General features: G+C 38.0%; 1 pseudogene; it reads left to right on the top strand.

Moving 5' to 3' along the window:
* Positions 1 to 4,324: 4,324 nt before the first annotated feature.
* LOC110314407 lies at positions 4,325 to 9,001 on the top strand (annotated as a pseudogene).
* The last annotated feature ends 904 nt before the right edge of the window (positions 9,002 to 9,905 follow it).

The following is a 9,905-nucleotide window of genomic DNA, read 5'->3' on the forward strand; positions in this document are numbered from 1 at the left end:
TAGGTTGATGGTTGTTTCTTTCCCCCTCAGATGGGAGGAGAGTTAGAGTTAGAGATATCCTACACCACAACCTGGGTTTGTTTAAAAACATTTTCTATCTATTGTATTGGTCTCCCACTTTTGTCAAGAATCAATTGGCTTTATTTATTTCCATCCTCCATCCTATGCCACTGTTCTAAGTTTGGTCACCTATCAACACCACAGCATTAATCAATATTAAGTAGAAGAATTTCTCTAACTTTATTTTTTTTCCCCCAAATCATCCTATTCTTTTATTGTTTTTACATGTTTTGGAATATAAAAACCACTTTGCTTGACTTTCAATAGGAATTTCACTCCTGTGTATAAAGTTAGAGAAAATTAATATTTTAATATTTAATTTTTCTAATCCATAACCTAATATGTTACTTATTATGTTCGCTTTTTATTTCTATATCATGGGGTATTACTATAGAAGGCCTGTACATATTGACACATCTATTTTACATTTTAGCTATGATAAATACTGTTCTATCATTAATTTTGGTTTCTAAAAGTTTATATATATATATCAATGCATACACATATAATTTTGTGGCAATGTGAATAAGAAAACAGGCAAAATGCTATCTTGTTTACAATTTATATTATTTATTTATTTATATCTGTTTTTAAGACAGGGTCTGTCGATGTAGCTCTGCCTGTCCTAGAATTCACTCTGTAACCTAGGCTGGCCTGAAACTCATGAAACTCTACCTGCCTCTGCCTTGTGAGTGCTGGGATTATTAAAGGTCTGTGCCACCACAGCCTAGTTTGCAACTTACATTAATGTGGTAATCCATAATTATATCAATTGCATTTGGGCAATGACTTAAATCAATACCAATGAACATTCCACTAGTAAGTAAAGGTTACCAGAAGAGACAAGGAAAAGAAACTTCTGGATTCTTCTCCCCCCAACTCCTCCCAGACTTTTCCCACCTCCCCACCTCCCCACCCAAATTCATACCCTTTCTTCCTCTTTAGAAGTTGAGCAGGCATCTAAAAAATAAAATAAGATAAAATAAAAGGAAACAAACCAGAACAGGACCAAACAAACAAACAAAACAAACAAACAGAAAAAGAAGCAAATAGTATTAAGAAATACATTTAGACACAGACACATATATTTGTACACTCAAAAATGCTATAAAAACTCAAAAACAGGAAACCATAATATGTATGCAAAAGACTTGTAAGGTTAAAAAATATCCCAGAAAGCATTGTCAAAAAAATTTGCAAAAATACTATTAAGTTAGTTTTGTGTTGGCCATCTACTGATGGACATCGGGCCTGCCCTTAACGTGTGGTTAGTATACCCAGTGAGACCCTGTTGAAGAAAAGGAATTTTTCCTTTACCAGTGTTTGTCAGTTGGCAATAGCTTTTGGGTTAGGATGGGGGCTTGTGTCCCCTTCTCCTCAGTCATTGAATCCAATCATTACACACACACATGCACAATTTTAAGTAATATGGACCATTCAAGACTTTTTTTTAAATCATAACATTCTATTACAATTATTTTGACATAGCATTTTTTGTGCTAAATTTCTTTTTCTAAGCAAGTCAGAAAATTATATTTAGGGACTAAAGTATTTATAATTAGATTTGTTTATAAATTATTTGGGGAAAAATGTAAACCATCAAACTCTTTTCTACTATTGTTTCTCCATTGTTTTTAATGCTAGAGAGAGCCTTTGCTAGCCAAAGGCCACATGAATATTCTATTTTTCTGGGAAGCAACTCAGAAATGTATACTTAATGTCTAAAATTATGTTTTCTTTTTCCATTATTTACCTTTGAAAACGATGCAATAAGTGAAGACTTACTTCCTAACTTTGTGCATTGAGGGTCTACTTACAGGGACTCCTCTCTTTGTCCCTTCTGACAACATTTGTTTATTAGTGGAATGTTCACTGATGATTATTTAAGTCATTGACCAAATATATTTAATATAATTATAAATGACATAAATGATGTGAATAATAAATAGGATATCACATTGCCTCCTTTCTTATTCATATTGCCACAGAAAATGAGTAGGTCTTAAATCTAGTAAAAGATTCCTTCCATAACATTGCTGTCACCATTGCACCAGTACCTCTTTCAGGCAGGTTGCTGTCATAGGTTGAAGGATTCATAAGTAGATGATAATGGTGATTACATTTTTCCTCTGGTAGGATGCAGAGTACATAGTACCTTCTAGCAATATGAGCATTAATCACTATGGTTTAAGTTTGTAGTGAAGTAAGATTATTCATGACATAAGTCAGCGATGTCTTCAACAACAGGTCCTTATCATCAGGTTGTGGAGAACAGCCTGTGTGAGAATAGCCTTTGGCATTAGCCTTTGATGTTGAGGTGGGCAGGGGAAGGTTATGGTAACACTTTGGCCAATGAATCAACAAGATGTAACCCATTTCTGACACAGGAGGTGTCATTTAAATTCCTTTCGTATATGTATATATTTAGGAATATTGCACATTAGTAAGTTTTCATATGACTTCTCAAAAGGCCCTTAGTATTAGTTGTTCCTCCCCAGAATCCCTTCTTTACCCTGATTTCACATCCTCCTCTCCATTTAATTCTCCTGTTCTCATTTCTTCTTTATCTCTTTATAACACTATAGTCCATTTCCCCTTCCTTGAAAGATTCCCTCTTCCCTTCTGATTTCTTACTGTGCATCTAACTTCTGTGGTTATACTGATTGAAGCACACATCTCTAAAGCCTAAAAGCTAACACACATTTGTGTTTTGAGGTCTGCATTACCTCACTCAGAATGATTGTTCCTAGATCCATACATTTACCTAAAGCGTTCATAATTTTACTTCTCCTCAACTGCTGAATAATATTCCATTGTGTAAATGTGCTAGATTTTCATTATCCATCATCAGGTGTTGGACATTTGGGCTGTTCCCAATGACTGGCTATTAAGAATAGAGCAACAATGAACACTGATGCGCAAGTGTTTCTGTAGTAAGACGTAGAGTCATTTGGGTATATGCCCAAGAGTGGTATAGCTGGATATTAATTTAGACAATTTTTCATCCACTGGTATAGCTATTATGGTTCCAAAACTCAAGAAAAGCTGGTCAGAATCTTGTCTGTGTAGAAGACATGGTATATAATAACATACTTAAAAGAGGAACTATAAAAAGTTTGACAGGGAAAAAGGAATCTAATACATCTCTTTTCTTCAGAAATCTGTTGCATGTACAATATTACTTACTACTTGTATAGCTGAACTGAGAATGAGTATACATATGAAAAGAGGACTTAGTTCTGCTTGTAGGATGTGTCTGGGTAGTTCAGCAATAGCTGTCTCATGCCAGAAAGACTTAAATCCAGTAGTTGTTTAATCCATGAAGCTTAATACCTCTACAGTCCCAAGCTGGTACTTCTGAAGGATTCCCAGAGAGATGCTGCTTTTCAGTCTAGGATGAAATCCCGAATAAGTTGGATTTTAATACCAGCTGCATCAACAAGATAGATGAACTTGCCAGCAAGAGGGCAAGCAGAGGAAAAAGCAGTCTTTGTCCATGAAGTTCTATGGGGGCTACCACCAGAAGGCATGATCCAGATTTACAGTGTGTCTTCCTGCTTCAAATAGTCCGGAGAATGCCAAGAGTGCTCAGGTTTTAGCTGATTCCAGATGTGGTCAGGTAGACAAGCAAGATTAGCTATCACACCACCCATTAAGAACAATGCTACTAAGAACAAAGGCTGAGAACAATGACAAAGAAAAGGCTCAGCTAAGTGCTTGCTAAATGCATGAATTCCTTAGGAGAAAGAACATACAGTGTAATTTATGCGACTAGAGCTTTTGCAAATGTTTTAGGGTTTGTGAGACACTTAAGAATTTCTGATGGGAAGTCTTGTATGTATGATCAGTGACTGAAAGGCAAATTTTGTCAACAGTCAAAGCTGGTTTCTCAGAGTATTTAGAATTAGGAGAAGTCCTACAAATATAGTGAACATAATGACATCTTCAAGCATGATACCAGTCATACTTGATATCCAGAGACTCCATTCCCAAGGATTTCTTGGTTCATTATCACTATAAAAATGTGGGAAATCTTCAAATTTTCTTTCAGCCTAAGAAATTTCACAGAAGAGGTTTTCCCATGCAGTAGAAATTGTAGTTAGTGGCCAAGCATGTTCAGAAATACAAAACTTCATGATGCTCAGAAACACAATGAGTATATTGGACATGGGAAAGGCTTCAGAATAAACTTGGACTTTTTAACCATGTGAGACTTTGTAGCAGAGAAATATCCCCTCATTCTAATTCATGAGTAAAAGCATTCATGCCCAGATCAGAACTTACTAAGCACGAGGGAATTCAGAGTGGAAATAAACTGCACGGTAATGAATACGGGAAAGGGTTGCTGGAGACATTTATCTTAATAGAACACCAAAAAGTTCATATAAGTAAACAGATCCTTTGAATGTAATCAATATAATGATGCTTTTTATTTAGATCAAATTATATTAAGACTTGGATAATCTTTTGCAATGACTGCATGAAAATCTTCAAACAGAAATCAATCCTTGCTCATCATCTGCAAATTCATAATGGACAAAAACACTGTGCCTGTAATGAATAAGCTTTCAATTAGAGACTGAATTTTATCCATCATCAAAGGATTCATAAAGACCCATTATGTATGTAAAATGATGACTATGGTGTCAACAGTATTTCAGCTTTATTTGACATCAGTGAGTCCATAGTAGGGAAATATCTTTTATATATAGTTAATATAAAGAGTATTTCAATCTGAAGCTTAATCTTACTCAACAGTAGCCAAAACACAGGGACAAGAGTCATATTAAAATTATGGTAGTGATACGATAGTCATTTGAGAAAGTCAGATCTTGGTAAAAATGATAAATTCTACATAAAATGTTAATTATAATATTTTATTCATTTCATGTACTTATATACCCACTCAAACGCCAAGCACTGTAATATTGGTACAGAGTTTGTTCTTAGAAAAAGCATATAGGATCCTACAATATTATTCATACTGCATATGAAGAAACAAACTAAAAAAAAATACATGAGGTATAACTATTTTTCAAAGATTCTGTCACTGGAAGAACAGGATCCTAAGGTAGTTTAAATACTTTGGCTTCTAGTGGTGATGTGTGTTAAAAACACAAGGGTGTGTTAACAATCATTCAGTAACTCGTTCCAGGAATCAGGTTCATGTGCTTTCTTCCATACATGCTTTGGAGCACTATACTGAGCATTCAAAACACAATGAAAAGTTAGCCTCTCCCTGACAGCATGTCCTACTAACTCAATCTGGCTGACTTCTTCGACACAGCTGGCATACCAAACTTCACAGCCCACTTTCCCCAGAGGAGCCACGTGAATTGAAGCCAGCTGCTAGCACAAGTCTTTGTGTATGATATTGCCTCTTCAGGTCAAGGGTAGTGATCCTTTCCTTTCTCTAGGCCTGTATTACAGCTTAAAAATATAAAGATGCAAACATACTCAGATCATATTATCTGTGCTCACGGTAGTGTTCATGTGCCATTTTGACTGCTGGCCAGCTGTTAGTCGTCCATGTCTATGATTTAGCATATTTGTTATCCACCTTTAATTAAATGTTGTGTGAAAAGTTTACACTATAAATCCCTGAAAAGGGATCAAATCAAATTGGTCTATGAAGTAGACAAGAGTATACGTATGATTAGTTCCAATTCTGTGGCCCATTGCCCCACACAATTCCTGTTAAAGATATAACTATTTAATTTTGAAAACAAATTTATTTTATATGTATGAATGTTTTCTTTGCATGTATGCTTGTATGCATGCATGCACGTAAACTATGTGCATGCAGTGCCTGTGGAAGCTAGAAAAGCATTTGGAACCCCTGGAACTGGACTTACAAACAGCTTCAAGCCAATATGTGGTGCTAAGCATTAAACCCAAGTCCTCTAGAAGAACCTTAAGTGCTCCTAACTGTGGAGCTACATCTCCAGCCCCAAGATGTAAACATTATTAACAAATTATTTTTAATTTATGAAAAAAAGTTAACTTGACATTGTATTAAAAAATGTCATCAGATAGTTTAAGTTATATGTAAAAACTTTTTATTTTTATTTTATTTTATTTTATTTTATTTTATTTTATTTTATTTTATTTTATTTTATTTTATTTTTTGAGACAGGGTTTCTGTGTGTAGCCCTGGCTGTCCTGGAACTCACTCTGTAGACCAGGCTGGCCTCAAACTCAGAAATCTGCCTGCCTCTGCCTCCCAAGTGCTGGGATTAAAGGCATGTGCCGCCACTGCCTGGCCTATGTAAAAACTTTTGTTTGTTTGTTTGTTTGTTTTTGTTTTTGTTTTTCGAGACAGGGTTTCTCTGTGTAGCCCTGGCTGTCCTGGAACTCACTCTGTAGACCAGGCTGGCCTCAAAATCAGAAATCCACCTGCCTCTGCCTCCCAAGTGCTGGGATTAAAGGAATGTGCCACCATGCCCGACTCCCCGTGTAAAAACTTTTAACCAATAAAATTAAGCCTTAATACCATTCCTGGACCCAACACTGAGTCTCCTATGCAGCATGTAACACTGGATTCCTTTTCTCTTTTCTTGGTCCTCGAGAAAGCATAGCCATTTGCTATTTTGCTCAGTTCTTCAGTGACACAAACATCTTCTGTATCCCAAACTATGATAATGTTGTTAATAAATAAAGATTTGTAGCTGTTTGTGCACTGTCTGTCCTGTTTTTTTCTTGCTTATGAGATATTTCACTCCCCAAGGTCATTGAAAGCTCCATCATCATGGACAAGTTTTACTAAAATGTAACATTCAGTAGCTCCCAGATATACTTGTGAGGCAGTGAGAAGAATTTGTGAAAGAGCCCTTTGAAAAATCCAAATGGGCATCTCTGGGACAAACTAGAAATCTAGGACAAGGGAAACTCCCAGGAACCTATTAGGGTGACCCTAGCTAAGATTTCTAGCAATAGAAAATATGGAACCTGAACTAGCCACTCCGTTACCAGGCAAGACTTCCAATGGAGGGAAGGGGACACCAACCAAGTCACAAAACCTTCAGCCCACAATTTGTCCTGCTTACAAGATGTGCAGGGGTAAAGATGGAGCAGAAATAGAGGGAAAGGACAACCAATGCCTGGCCTAACTTCAGAGAGTCCACCCTTGACACTATTAATGACATTCTCCTATATTTGCAGACAGGTGTCTAGCATAACTGTCATCTGAGAGGCTTCACCCAGCAGCTGACTGACACAGATGCAGAAACCTACAGCCAAACATTAGGCAGAGCTTGGGGAATCTAGTGGAAGAGGGAGAGAGAGGAAGGATTGAAGGAGCCAGAGGGGTCAAGGACACCACAAGAAAACCCACAGAGTCACTGAGACCTGATCACTAACCAAAGAGCATGCATGGAACAGACCTAGGCCCCCTATACATATGTAACAGATATACAGCTTGGACTTCATGTGGGACCTTTAACAAACTGGAGCAGTAGCTGTCTTTGACTCGGTTGGCTGCCTTTGGACTCCTTTGTCCTAATTGGTCTGCCTTGTCTAGGCTCAATAGAAGACCATGTGCCTAGTCCTACTGTAACTTTAGATGCCAAAGTGGATTCATATCCAGAGGAGGCCTCCCATTCTCTGAGGAGAAAGGGATCAAGGGAGAAAGGGAGAAATAGGGGAGATGAGAAGGAGGGGCTAGGAGGAGAGGAGGGAGGGGAAGCTTCTATCAGGATGTAAAGTAATTAAATAAAATTTAAAAATTCAAATGGAAATAGAGTCTGCTTAAATCTGACAAGAACAAGAAGATGATAATTTAAAAATGCATGGACAAGTAACCTTAGGTTGTGCTATGTCACAAATGTAATTCAAATTAAATTCACTTTTAGTAAGTAGGTAAAATTGTTTATGTTGACTGGAGCAGAAGCTCTCCCTAAAACTGTAGCCTGACTGTGGTATAAGGCTTCCCACAGAGCTTTCTTCTCCAGCCTCAGTGAGAGAGGATGGGCCTACCATGGCAAAGAGCTGATGTGCCAGGGTTGGGAGATACACGGGGGGGGGGGCACGCTCTCAGAGTACAAAGGGTGGGGGGATTGCTGGCCTCTGTGAGAGGGGACTGGAAGGGGGCAGAATTTGATGTAAATAAATTAATTTAAAAGTGTGTATATGTTGTGTCTCCTAATATTAAGAGAGGAAATCAAGTCAAAAGGAGCCAATAATGTTTAGAAGGATATACTATAAGAACACATTTTCTGTAACAAAAAGTTAAAGAAAATGCTTTCAGATTAAAAACAAAAAGATATTTAGGTGGTACTTTTGTCCTAAAATAAAAGATTATTTTTAAAAGGGTATATATAAGACAAAAGCAAAATAGTTAAGCATATTTCACAGGGTCTGAAGTAAGACTTGATTGCATTTCACCAAGGCCTACATTGGAAATCTTTCTACACTCTCAGTGCCATCAGTGAATGGGGTAAAGATAGATTTTCACACATTCTGAGGCAGAGCATTGCTGATTGAGGGTGTGGTACCACTCTGAGAAACAACTACTGTGGACTTCAATCAGCTCAATGAAGGCAGTGTAGCTTTCCCAGGCGCCTGGTGGTTCTCAACTTCCTTATCATCAGTTAGGACATCAGAAGAACTGTCAGAATGAGTAGATCCTGAACAGCCTTATGGATGTCTGCCCTGGAGTTTGGGTACCAGCTCACCTTCAGTCTTACCCAAAAATGAGATGTCAATGCACAGAATGAGCATGCTGTTTTTGCCTGTCTGAAAGACAAGCTGCTCTACCCTTATGATGACCCATTCTCTCTCATGACAGGTCCTAAGCTCATCATGTGGTGTCACTCAGATGTAGCCTGGAACTTTGAAGTTTCCTATAGGGCTGGAAGGGGAGGCCTTCCATCGTTACAGCTGCATCTTCCAAACCATCAACATCAACCCTGACATCAAACATTTCCTTCAAGTTGCCATCTAAAATGTGGGCTGCTGGGCCTAGGGATTCCTCGGTGTTTCCACTCCCCAAGTAGTCTTCCTCAGGACTCAGTACATTCCAAGGAGACACTGGGGGACTGAATAATATCACTGCCTTCACTGAAGCACCTTGCCTTCCCTCTCCGTCTGTTTCCTTTAGCTCCCTCAAGGCCCTTGGTGAGTTCACTTGGGGCTCAAAGTCTGGTAGACTCTGGGCCTTTACAGAATGATGGCACCGTCCTAAACCCTCATGGGAGATGTCTGGGCCCAGAGCCAGATTGCTTTAGAGTCCAATAAAGGGCTGGTGCTTGGGGGTGGGGGGAGAAGACTTTAAAAATGGTAATCTTATTATACTTAAGAAAATCTAAGGTCAGATATTTGGGGGGGATACAATATTAAACAAACACTGTAAGTTAACTTTTGAGTTTGGAAATGGGAAACAAGGACAAAATGGAAGCAATCCTAAGACCCAGAGAAAAGATTTCAGGCAAGTGAATAAGCCCGATTGATATAACAGCTTTAGTCCTTGGGGATGTTTTGTTCCCGGGGCAGAATGACCTTGTGCCTCAGAAAAAGCACAGGCTAAAGACATTCTTGAAGGGGCAATGTTTGCCACAGGCTATTGGAAAGAAATACACTGGGAACCTGGTAAATTATAATCATCAGGTGTCTCATAGTTCCTGAATGTGGCTTATAAAAATGTTAAATTTCAATATGGGAGCTTAGTTCACTGTATTAGTTGATAACCAGGGACCTGTTTACAAACAAATTTATGTAATAACCTGTGCTTGCGAGACTGACCAACCCCCCCCCCCAAAAAAAATCTTATTTTTGTATGCTTTAGCCTTGGAGATTGTGATTAGCTTAGACAGGACATTTTCAGTCTGTAAGAGCTTACATAATAGTCC

Source organism: Mus pahari, chromosome X, assembly GCF_900095145.1.
Source record: "Mus pahari chromosome X, PAHARI_EIJ_v1.1, whole genome shotgun sequence".
NCBI lineage: Eukaryota > Metazoa > Chordata > Mammalia > Rodentia > Muridae > Mus > Mus pahari.